Source organism: Eschrichtius robustus, chromosome 19 (assembly GCF_028021215.1).
Source record: "Eschrichtius robustus isolate mEscRob2 chromosome 19, mEscRob2.pri, whole genome shotgun sequence".
NCBI classification, from domain to species: Eukaryota; Metazoa; Chordata; class Mammalia; order Artiodactyla; family Eschrichtiidae; genus Eschrichtius; species Eschrichtius robustus.
Window position 1 is genome coordinate 14,506,971 of NC_090842.1, and position 12,991 is coordinate 14,519,961.

Here is a 12,991-nt window from a genome sequence, read left to right on the forward strand (position 1 = left end):
TTGCACTACAGTATAAGCTCTCCAAAGAAGGGATTTTTGTCTTTTTTGTTATTGTTGTTCACCGATACATCCCCAGTATCTATAACTATGCCTGGTACATAGTAGATGCTTAATAAATATTTGTTAAATGAATTCATGTATCTGCCTTTTAATCAAATCCTTCGATGTTAGAGATCTTATTTATCATCTAAGGTAACTTATCCCTGGTTTTAATAACTCAAACTATTTGATATGTCTTCCTTATATTAAATAGAGATACGTTTGTTTTTTTGTTTTTGACCTTCCAAACACTGGTATTTGGTCCACTCCCTTGGAGCTAAATAAAATAAATCAAATCTCCCTCTTTTGTTCAACAGCCCTTCAAATTCTACATCCAGCTTTAGAAGAAAACCTCATATGGCTCCAAAGTAAGTTGAAAATTTGGTTAAAGTGTCAAATAATAAAAAATGACTCATGCTATAAGCATCTTATTTAATTTAAAAATATAAATTCTGTTTCTTTGGTGGTAACCTATTTTCCCAGGCTGCTTCTAAGATTTTTCTCCTTGTATTTGATTGATTATAGTGCAGGTTCACTACAATGTCTCTAGTTATGGGTTTATTTGTATATCCTGTTTGGAATTTGCTACACTTCCAGAATCTGTGGTTTGATATCTTTATTTCTGAAAAATTCTCAGCCATTATGTTTTTAGATATTGTTTGTGCCTCATTCCTTCTCCTTTCCTTGTATTACTCCATTACACATGGGTATGACTTTCCTAGTGTGTCCTCTCTGTCTCAGCCTTCATCTGCATTTTCCATTCTTTCTCTCCCTGTGCTTCATTTTGGATGATTTCCTCTGAGCTATCTTCTAGTTCATTATTCTTTCTTCAGCTGTGTGTAATTCACTGTTAAACAGATTTATTATGTTATTAATTTCGGTGTTTTTTGTGTTTTTGAATTCAGGTTTTATTATTTACTTTTCTTTTTATACATTTTTCAGCCTTTTGAGATTTTTAAAAATTCTGATTATGACATTCAACTTATTAGCTACTTTTTCTAGTCCTTCCTAGTCAACTGTAAATTTGATAAGCAAATTGCTCTTAGGATTTTTCAATACATGTAGCAAATACACGTTCAGTGGTTCTGAGGTCCAGGTGTTGTGGGAGACACAAAAATGTCCAAAGCACCATTCCTGCCCCCAAGAAGCTGATAGTAATGACATTCAGAGAGACCACCATGTAAACAAAAAAAATGCAAGTCAGAAGGAGGCTGGGGTGAAAGTGCCTCAGGGAAATCTAAAGAACAAGGTGGATTTCCGGAGCAGAAGGTATTGAAATTCTTTGACTGTACAACAAATTTCCAGACACGTTTTCTTTTCTGTCTAAACGTGAAATTGAGCATAATTATCAGGTAGTGTGATCCCTAACTATATATATATATTTTTTAGTTAGTTAGTTAGTTAATTAATTAATTGGCTGCATTGGGTCTTTGCTGCCGTGCGCAGGCTTTCTCTAGTTGCGGTGAGCGGGGGCTACTCTTCGTTGCAGTACGCGGGCTTCTTATTGCAGTGGCTTCTCTTGTTGCAGAGCATGGGCTCTAGGAGCCTGGGCTTCAGTAGTTGCAGCACGTGGGCACAGTAGTTGTGGCTCACGGGCTCTAGAGCACAGGCTCAGAAGTTGTGGCACACGGGCTTAGTTGCTCCACAGCATGTGGGATCTTCCCGGACCAGGGCTTGAACCCGTGTCCCCTGCATTGGCAGACGGATTCTTAACCACTGCGCCACCAGGGAAGTCCCCCTAACTATATTATACTATTGCTTAATAAAATTCAAATTTATTCTACTCTAATTTTATATATAAACAATTATCTCAAAATTAACACAAAGCACCATATCCCTATTTTGATTGCTGTATCATTTAAATCATTTCTAACAGTCCTGTTTTGAGGAAGAAATTACTCAGAAATATTTACATGGATAAATATTCATAGAAAATATTTACTGATGACTAACAATACACTGGGAAAAGGCTGAAAAAAGAAGAGATATAGAGATCATTTCGAAACTTCCAGGATAATAATGGAGAGGCAAAGCCAAACTCTCCACTTCACTGAAGAAGAGTTTGATCACTCCCTCGTGAATCTTTCTTGGCTCCCCGTACTCTTCTGAGTAGGGAAGGTCAGAATAAGCCCTCTAAAGAAAAGCACATAGAAGAAAACAACAACTTAAAAACAAATGTGAAATATACTCTATGGGCTGGATTTGAGAGGGCACTCCAGTCCAGAATTATCCTGCCTCTATTTAGTTTCTATGGTGTATTTCTCCTAGCAAATGTAAAAACATATGTAGCTCTATGAGGGCTTAGGTACAATGTAAAGCTGTGGATCAGAAACTTCCTGACAAGCATAGATTGGGTTTGGAATAGAGTTGCACTGCTTGATGATGGTTGTAAATAAGAAGAATGTATGTTGCAATTTGCAGACAAGAGTTAGAAATTTCAGCCAGGCAGAATCTCACAGGATGGCAGTGCTTTGGAATGTCACCAAAATCCAGGTCTGGCCCCAAAGCAGATTCAGAGACTGGATTTGTTCAGTGGGCCCTGAATGGTCACTCTCTTGGGGACAGGCTCACAGGCACTTAAATAAGGAGAATCTAAGATTTAAACTCAAATGCCAATTTCCCAATTAACAACTGAGGAAACTTCTATTCCAGAGACCACAATGCTAATTATATTGCCTCCTGGTTTGAAAGTCTGCATGGGAACTAATAAATACATTGCATTTTAAAATTCAAATAAATTAAATGAAGCACAGAAGACCAGTTCTCAAGATTATAAATTGTTTATAAAGAGGATGTAGATGAATGATGATTTGGAAATTTTATTTTAATTTTGGTATTAATGGAAATTATAGGTTTAACTCTAAGTCCAGAGGCCTGTTATTATTCATAACCTTTTAATATGGGCCATCTCTAGAGACACAGATATAAAAGAAAACAATTAAACATTAAATACCACACTAGTTTAAACTAGGGCTGAGATAAGATATTTGTATGAGAATTATCTCTATTGGGAGGACACTTGCCAAAAGAAATGTTGATGCTTGTATGACTCAAATTGTTTTTCCAAAATTTCTCTCTAACTTTTCTACTCACAGTAAATTAGCCCTAGTGGAGTACTAAAATATTAAGAAAACAGTAAGCAAAGTCTATCTTTCCAGAACATTAACCTGTATTTGTATGTAATTTTATCTTAAAATATTAGTAACAAAAAGATAATAATCCTCATAAATTCAATTTTGGGGACTATAGATCAATTATTACTGGCAGGAGAAACTACAAGATTGAATGTCACTGTATTTTGCTCATGTTTAGGTTCAAAGAAATAACTTCTTTGCATCTTAATTTATCCACTTTTCAAAAACAGTCTGTGATAGCCCAGTCACAACAATGTAGAGTTCTTCTGGCATGCACTTCAAAACTCTTGTATGTGTAACTGATTCACTTTGCTGTATAGCAGAAACTAACGCAACATTGTAAATCAACTATATTCCAATAAAAATTTTTAAAAAATAGATAACTAACAAGGACCTACTGTATAGCACAGGGAACTATACTCAACATTATGTAATAACGTATAAGGGAAAAGAACCTGACAAAGAATAAATATTTACATATATATGTGTATATATATATATATATACACATATATATATAACTGAATCGCTGTGCTGTATACCTGAAACTTACATGATACTGTAAATCAACTATACTTTAAAAAAATTAGAAACAAAAAACAAAACTCATAGCCTCGACCCATTTCCCAGTTCCAAAGCCGCTGTCACATTTGTAGGCATCTGTTACAGCAGTACCCACTCTCAGCACCAATATCTGTCTTAATCAGCTGGGACTGCTATAACAAAGTACCGTAGACTGACTGGGTGGCTTATAAACTACAGAAATTTGTTTCTCACAATTCCAGAGGCTCTAAGTCTGAGATCAGAGTGCCAGCATGGTTGAGTTCTGCTGAGAGCCCTCTTTCAGAATGAAGACTGTTGCCTTTTCCTTGTATCCTCACATGGAAGAGAGCAGAGCAGAGGAAGCAAGCCATCTTCTGACCCTTAGTAGGGCACTAACCCCATCATGAGGACTCTACCCTTGTGACCTCATCTAATCCTAATTACCTCCCAAAGGCCTCACCTCCTAACACCATCACATTGGAGGGCAGGGTTTCAGCATATGAATTTTGGAGGAATACAAACATTCAGTTCCTGACATTCTGTCCCAGGCCCCCCAAATTCATGCCCTTCGCATATGCAAAATGATATCCATTTCATCTAAACAGCTCCCAAAGCACATAACTTGTTTGGTTTCACAGGTTCACAGCTAGAGAGGAATTTTACCTCAGGATGAATGTACCTTGAGTCTCACTCATACCTGATTTAATTGATATTTAGATGAGGCTCTAGACTTTAGAGTTGATACTGGAATAAGTTAAGACTGTTGGGACTGTTGGGATGGAATGAATGTATTTTGCATGTGAGAAGGATATCAATTTGGAGGGCCCAGGATGGAATGTTATGAACTGAATGTTTGTGTTCCTCCCAAATTAATGTTGAAACCCTATCCTCATTGTGATGGTACCAGGAGGTGAGGCCTCTGGGAGGTAATGAGGGTTAGGTGAGGTCATGAGGTGGAGCCCTCATGAACCGGATTAATATCCTTGTTAAGAGTCATGAAAGACTCACTTCCTCTGCTCTGCTCTCTGTCATGTGAAGATACAGTGAGAAGTTATCAGTCTTCAGCCTGATCCAGCCTAGTGGTACTTTGTTATAGCAGCCTGAACTAAGACACAGTCCCAAAGTGAAAATACTAATATCCTCTAACATATTAACCATAGAAAATAACACAAAAGTGAGTTCTAAAGAGCTATAAATGCAAATACAATTTCCCATAGATATTTTTAAGTGAGTCATTATAGCATCATTTCATTGGAGTTTTTATTACAGTAAATAGCCATCTCTGACATATCATTTCCAGTCTGACCTACATAATCAAAGTAATACATGGAAATAGATTTCCCATGCTTGAGTAACTAGCCCTTCTCCTTACTTAGAACTATTTGTCTTACTTTCAGTGTTTTTTATTCTAGGCTTTTATTTTATTTTGTCAAAGATTGCTCTCTTTAATGGAAAAATCAGTAAGATAATAAAGCTGGTTCCAAGGAGAATACAGAGACTGGTTTATATAGCCAGTGAAAGAAAAAAAATTGCTAAGTTAGATATTTGTTTAATTTCCTATAGAACAATAAAAACACAACATTTGATGTAATCTTTTGCATTTCTAGAAGTCTTTTAGAATTTAAATTTTAATGTCCTGATTGACTTTGAAAGACATACAGTAATCTTTTTAGGCTATTATTTTAGATAAAGTAATGCCAGCTGCTATAATGGAAGATCCCTAATACTCAATGGCTTAATAAAACAGAAGCTTATTTCTGGCTCACATGCATTCCAGTTGGTGGCAGGAGTGAGGATGGGCTTCTGTTCCATTCAGGCATTCAAGGGCCCCAGCTAAACAGATACCGACATGTTTATTAATTCATGGCTTCTAAGCCAGTCTGGACATTGACATCTGCCTGGCCAATAAGAGCATGGAGGGTCACATGCCAAGATTTTATGCACAAGCCTGGAAGTGGCACACATCACTTCCGCTCACTTCCACTGGCCAGAGCTCAGTCACGCAGCCACACCTAACTCCAAACATTCTGGGAGGCTGGGAAATGTCATCTGCTATGGCCCAAGAGTAAAGGAGGACAGGCGTGGTGAACTGCTAGCTACTCTCTGCTACAGCTACCTTGTTGGTTCAGTATACTGTCACATCCTTAGGTCTTCCCCCAACTCAGATTTTGGAAGGTGAAGAGTTCACTCTATCAGAACACAGAAGTAGGAGTATAATTTGGTATTTCAACTTCTATGGGAATTGCAGGCCTGGAGTTCATATCTATCTGCTCTTAGGACAAATGGAGGGGGCAGCTAGAAGATAAAATAAAAATGTTCTAGGCAGGATCATCTCATTCTGTTGGCCCTTCTTCCCAAATATATGGCCTTTGAACACTCTACATAGTTTTATGCATTTATGAGGCTCAGCTTACAATCAAAACATAAATCAATGCCATTTTTGTCCTTCTTTTATCAAAAAACAAATGCCTTTCAAAAGAGGGTATTGCCAATGTCAGCTTTCCTGTTCTACCATTTATTTTCCTCGTCTAGCCAGTAGCACAGGTCAACCCTCTGTCTACAATAAAGAGAGGGTGTCACCAGCCTAAGTGCTATTTCAAGTCAGGGGACATTAGTTTTCGATGGATGGGTACCATTTCTATTCTGATTCCTGCTGACACGGGTTGGCTGTTCTGGAAAGAAGAGCTGAAATTGCTCTCCAGGGCTGAAGTGGTAAGTTTTCTTTCTGATGAAGCTTATTAATCAATGTTTGGCATAAAACCAGGCAGCAAAGTACATCCTAGAATCCAAGAACAAGGCACATTAAAATGCCAGCTGCTGGGACTTCCCTGGTGGTCCAGTGGCTAAGACTCCGCACTCCCAATGCAGGGGGCCCGGGTTCGCTCCCTGGTCATGGAACTAGATCCCACATGCCGCAACTAAGAGTTCGTATGCCGCAACTAAAGATCCCACATGCCGCAACTAAAGATCCCACATGCCACAACTACAAGATCCCACACGCAGCAGCTAAAGATCTTGCATGCTGCAACTAAAAAAAAAAAAAAAAATCCCGCACGCGGCAACGAAGATCCCATGTGCTGCAACTAAGACCCAGTGCAGCCAAATAAATATATATTTTAAAAAATAATAATAAAAAAATAAAATAAAATGCCAGCTGCTAAGGTACTGGACTATCCTTACCAAAAGTCAGGCTCTAAACCACTCTCACCTTGTGTCTCTTTGGTATTTGGCTTTTAGGGGTGTCCCTTGTTTTTAGGGAGGACTTGGCCTATGTGACATTTTATGTTATTAGATGGCAAATTTGACTAAAGGAGGGATGGATGAATGATAATCATAGCTATGGAGGACATTTGGTAACCCTTTCAAAATAACAATACAGCAAGACAACGACTGATAGGTTAGGAAGGAAGGCTCTAAAGGAAAAGAGACACTGTGGTTTGAGTCCCAGATCTGCCACATTCCAGCTGTTGGACATCGGGCATGTCACTTAACCGTGTCCAGCCTCAGCTTTCCCACCTGCAGCTCATGATACTGACTGCACCTTCCGCATAGAGTTGATGGTTAAATGAGGTGATGCATATAAAACTCAGAATAGTGTCTGGCACACAGTAAGTCTCCATAAAGGACAGCTATTGTCATCATTTTACCAAGAGCTGAAATGTCCCACATGACACAATTATGGGCTCAATAGTATTTGTCCCTGAAATATATTACAAAACTGAGACAGTAAGGATGGATGCTAAGAAAGCATTTAACATACAATACTCTTGCCAGAAGAGAAGCATCTCATAAGGGTTTACAGTACGCAGAAGTATAAGATGGCTACTCCTACTCCATCTCCCGGTGTCCAGTTATCTTCTCCTAGTTATTAAATCAAACACTAGTCTAGGCGCTGCTGTGAGGGGATTTTGCAGACGGAGAGATTACCCTAGTGTTCCTGACTTATGCCGGAAGACAGAGCCCTTAGAAGGGATCGGGCTCTTCCTAATGCGGAGATTCCAAGCATGTGAGGGTCTATGGAAGGGGTACATGGTGGGGAACTGTGGGGGGCTTGACAGCTGACAGCAGCCCCTGGCCTACAGCTAGCAAGAACATGGGGCCTCAGTTATTCAACTGAGAAAAAACAAACTTTGCCAAACCTGAGGGGGCCTAGAAATGGATCTTTCCCTAGCCAAGCCTCCGGAAGGGAATGCAGCTCAGCCAGCATCTCAGTCTCAGCCTTCTGAGATCCTAAAGGCAGGATCCAGCCAAGTCATGTCTGGACTTCTGACCCATGGAAACTGAGGTAATACATTTGTATTGTATTAAGCCACTAAGTTTGTAGTAATTGTTTATATAGCAATATAAAACTAATACAGGGTTCCAAAGATGAAAAAAATTAGCTTTCCTAAGCCTTCTACCAAAATTTCAGCAACAGCTGCCTCTGTTTTTTCTATGAATTGGGGCTGGAATGCCTGAGTCATTCCAGTAGCCCATGAACAACACATACAGGAGGTTGGTATGTATATGTGCATATGACTGTGCAAAGGATGGAAAAATTGTGATCTTTTGCAATTCAGAATTCCATGTCCACTGGTGATAAGTGTTAAACCCTCCTCCTTAGATATGAGGGTACACATATCTAAGGCTAACATTTGCTTTTTATTTGACAATAGGGCATTAGCACACTTCTTAGGCAGTGCTCAGGACCCAAGGTAAAACAGTCAGAGCTTTTATAAATTACCCTATCATGTACTTAATATTTGCCATAAAAGACAAAAGTGTTTGCACATGTCGTTTCAACAGTAAACAAGAGCGAATACACTCAGGCAGACCTCCTACCCTGCAGTGCTAATGACTATGAAGCTTGAAGAAAACAGCACTGTGCACTCTTCTCTAAAATGACTCGCTTGCCAGTTGAAATCTGCAGGAATTTCCTTCCATGGAATGAGAGGACACAAATAACAACAGGAACCAAGGTGCAGAGTGAGGGATTTCTTTGGATTTATACTATTATCTCAGCAGATGATCAATTCTTTGTGGAACAAGAACAATGAACATCACTCAGGCCTTTCTCTTTTTTGTCCCCTAAATATCTGTATGTCATATGGTTCTCTGTCCTGAAGTGAGTCACTTTGCTGCTTAAAATAATTAACTGAACGTTAGGAGATGAAGTACAAAAGAAATGATGCTGGAGCTTTATAAAAGAAGCAGAGAGGGTCATGATTAAAAGAGGGGGCCTTAAGGTCACATGGAGGCCTGTCGGTCAACTGTGGACTCTGCCCATTTGTAGCCAGGGGGCTTTGTATTAATTTTTAAAATCTAGGTTTCAGTTTTCTCATCTGTTAAATGTACTACTTGAAGATGAAATAAAATGGGTGCCAAGCACCTAGTACTTTGTCTATCACAAAGTAAATACTCAATAATTGGTGGTTACTATTAACGTTATCATTCAAAATTCACGTCCAGTTCTCCTTCCTGCTTGCACCCTCCCCAATCTAGTTGACAGGAATCTCTTTCACAGGCCTGATCCTATGCCTCTCTTGCTGGAGATTCTGGATGGCTCTCCAATGTCTGGACCAGTGGTGCTGAATTTTTCTCCCCTTTGAGAAAGCTATGGAACCCCTCCATAGAAAAAGTAAACACACACACACACCCCACACATATCCCAAACTTTACATATAATTTCCAGGGTTCATGGACCCCCAAACATGGTGGGTGTTTGTCATCTTTTCTGTTTGAAACAAAGGCAGCCTGCAATCAAGACTGGTACACCAGATAAGAACCTATGGTCTGGAGGATTTGTTCCAAATCCTTCCTTAGAGGGCCCCAATGCACTTTTCCAGGCTTACTTCCCAGGCACTGTCAATTTCCAACACACACCCTCGGTTTCAGCCACACCAGATCTTCCCGAGTGTGCTGTACATCACCACTGCATTTAACTATGCTGTTCTCTGGAAGCGTACACCCCATTTCCCTGTCCTTCTCCTCCTTATGCCTCAAGTCTCCACTCAAATGTGCCTACCTATGAACATTTTTAATTTTATGGAAGAATTAGCCACTTCCTCCTCTGTGCTTATATATAACATAGCACACTGTAATACTGTGTTGTTTTTGTATCCATTTCTTTTTTTGAAATTGTAAACTCTTTGAAGAAAGAGATCATTCTTATGATTTTATGAAGAAAGATCATTTTTATGTCTCTCCCTTCAGCTAGCACAGTTAGTCCCAGGCATGAGGAAGATGCTCAAAAATATTTATTTATTGGTCAATAAATATATGAAAAATGTTCAGCATCACCAGTAAGCCAAAGAAACACAAACTTAACTAATGATACAACACTTTTTTTCATCTGCCAGTTTTGTAAAACAAACGAAATGTTAGCAAGGGTCTCGGAGAGGGTGACATTCTTTAACACTGATGGGGGTAGGGTGGGTAGGATATAAACTGATACAAACTTTCTGAGAGATAATATCAAAAGATGTATCAAGACTCTTAGTTATGTTCATGCCATTTCACCCAGCAATTGCATTTCTAGGTATTTAGTCTAAGGAAACAGTTAAAGATGGGAGCAGCAATTAAGATGTGAGCATTGTTTACAGTGGTGAAAAACTGGAAACCACCTATCAGTAGGGGATTAGTTAGTTAAACAACTGTGGTGGAGCCAAATGAGGCAATAAAGTCAGTCACGGAAAATGATCTGAACAGGGGTACTTCTTAATAATTCATATCAAAACTGACTATACTACATTGTTGAATGAAAATAGCTGGTAACGAAATAGTATTATTTGATGGTGGGGGGTAGGAATACACAGTCAGACACACAAACACAGTAAAGTTTTGGAAGATGTACACCAAAGATTTTATAGTGGTCATCTGCAGGGTGGCATAGAGTGATTTTTTTCTCTATCCTTATAGAATAAACAGAAGTTAAGGAAATGTTACTTGTGTAACAAGAACACACACATATATTTCTTGAATAAATAACTCATTCTAAAAGGATATGATCACTCTTCTCTTTAGAGAGCATTTAATTTTAACTCTGTTTGCTCTCTTGCTTCAGATTCATTCCCAGTTTCTTTCTTTCTTAGAAGCTTTTTCTTTAAAAATAAATAATACATGTCACAGTGTTAAATTCAAATGGATTCAAGGGTAATGAGTCTCTCTCTCCCTCATGCCTGTGCATGATCACTAGTTACCATCCCCAGAGGCAGCCACTGTTTGCTGTTTTCTGCCTGGCTTTTCAGAGAAACTTTATAAGTAAAATTAGACATATATGTATTTATATTATTGCATATATACTTTTCTTGCATAAATGGTAGCATACTTATACACTCTGTCCTGAAGCATGATTTAAATTTTTAAATTTTATTTGTATGAAATGTATACCCATACACAATTTCCAAAGTTAAATGGTTCTAGAAAAGTTATATTGTCAGAATTTGGTAAAGTTGCAGGATATAAAATTAATACACAGAAATCTCTTGCATTCCTATACACTAACAATGAAAGATCAGAAAGAGAAATTAAGGCAACAATCCCATTTACCATGGCAACAGAAAGAATAAAATACCTAGGAATAAACCTACCTAAGGAGGGAAAAGACCTGTACTCAGAAAACTATAAGATACTGATGAAAGAAATCAAAGACAACACAAACAGATGGAGAGATATACCATGTTCTTGGATCAGAAGAATCAATATTGTGAAAATGACTATACTACCCAAAGCAATCTACAGATTCAATGCAATCCCTATCAAATTAAAAATGGCATTTTCCACAGAATTAGAACAACAAGTTTTACAATTTGTATGGAAACACAAGAGACCCTGAATAGCCAAAGCAATCTTGAGAAAGAAAAACGGAGCTGGAGGAATCAGGCTACCAGACTTCAGACTATACTACAAAGCTACAGTAATCAAGACAGTATGGCACTGGCACAAAAACAGAAATATAGATCAATGGAACAGGATAGAAAGCCCAGAGGTAAACCCACACACCTATGGTCACCTAATCTATGACAAAGGAGGCAAGAATATACAATGGAGAAAAGACAGCCTCTCCGATATGTGGTGCTGGGGAAACTGGACAGCTACATGTAAAAGAATGAAATTAGGACACTCCCTAACATCATACACAAAAATAAACTCAAAACAGATCAAAGACCTAAATGTAAGGCTGGACACTATAAAACTGTTAGAGGAGAACATGGGCAGACACCCTTTGACATAAATCACAGAAAGTTCTTTTTTGACTCACCTCCTAGAGTAATGAAAATAAAAACAAAAATAAACAAATGGGACCTAATGAAACTTAAAAGTTTCGTGCAGCAAAGGAAACCATAAACAAAACAAAAAGACAACCCTCAGAATGCGAGACAATATTTCAAATGAAGCAACCAACAAAGGATTAATCTCCAAAATATACAAGCAGCTCATGCAGCTCAATATCAAAAAAACAAACAACCCAACCCCAAAATGGGCAGAAAACCTAAATAGACATTTCTTCAAAGAAGATATACTGGTTGCCAACAAACACATGAAAGAATGCTCAACATCACTAATCATTAGAGAAATGCAAATCAAAACTACAATGAGGTATCACCTTACACCAGTCAGAATGGCCATCATCAAAAAATCTACAAACAATAAATGCTGGAGAGGAGGTGGAGAAAAGGGAACCCTCTCGCACTGTTGGTGGGAATATAAATTGATACAGCCACTACGGAGAACAGTATGGAGGTTCCTTAAAAAACTAAAAATAGAAGTAGCATATGACCCAGCTCTCCCACTACTGGGCATATACCCTGAGAAAACCATAATTCAAAAAGAGTCATGTACCACAACATTCATTGCAGCACTATTTACAATGGCCAGGACATGGAAGCAACCTAAGTGTCCATCGACAGATGAATGGATAAAGAAGATGTGGCACATATATACAATGGAATATCACTCAGCCATAAAAAGAAACGAAACTGAGTTATTTGTAGTGAGGTGGATGGATCTAGAGTCTGTCATACAGAGTGAAGTAAGTCAGAAAAACAAATACCGTATGCTAACACATATATATGGAATCTAAAAAAAAAAAAAATGGTTCTGACGAACCTAGGGGCAGGACAGGAATAAAGACGCAGACATAGAGCATGGACTTGAGGACATGGGGAGGGGGGAAGGGTAAGCTGAGACGAAGTGAGAGTGTAGCACTGACATATATACACTACCAAATGTGAAATAGCTAGCTAGTGGGAAGCAGCTGTGTCACACAGGGAGATCAGCTCGGTGCTATGTCCCCA

General features: G+C 38.5%; 1 protein-coding gene across 2 annotated transcripts in view; it reads right to left on the reverse strand.

The window, feature by feature from the left end:
• Positions 1-12,991, reverse strand: part of HYDIN (HYDIN axonemal central pair apparatus protein) — a 348,607-nt gene that overhangs the window by 191,466 nt on the left and 144,150 nt on the right. The window lies entirely within an intron of this gene.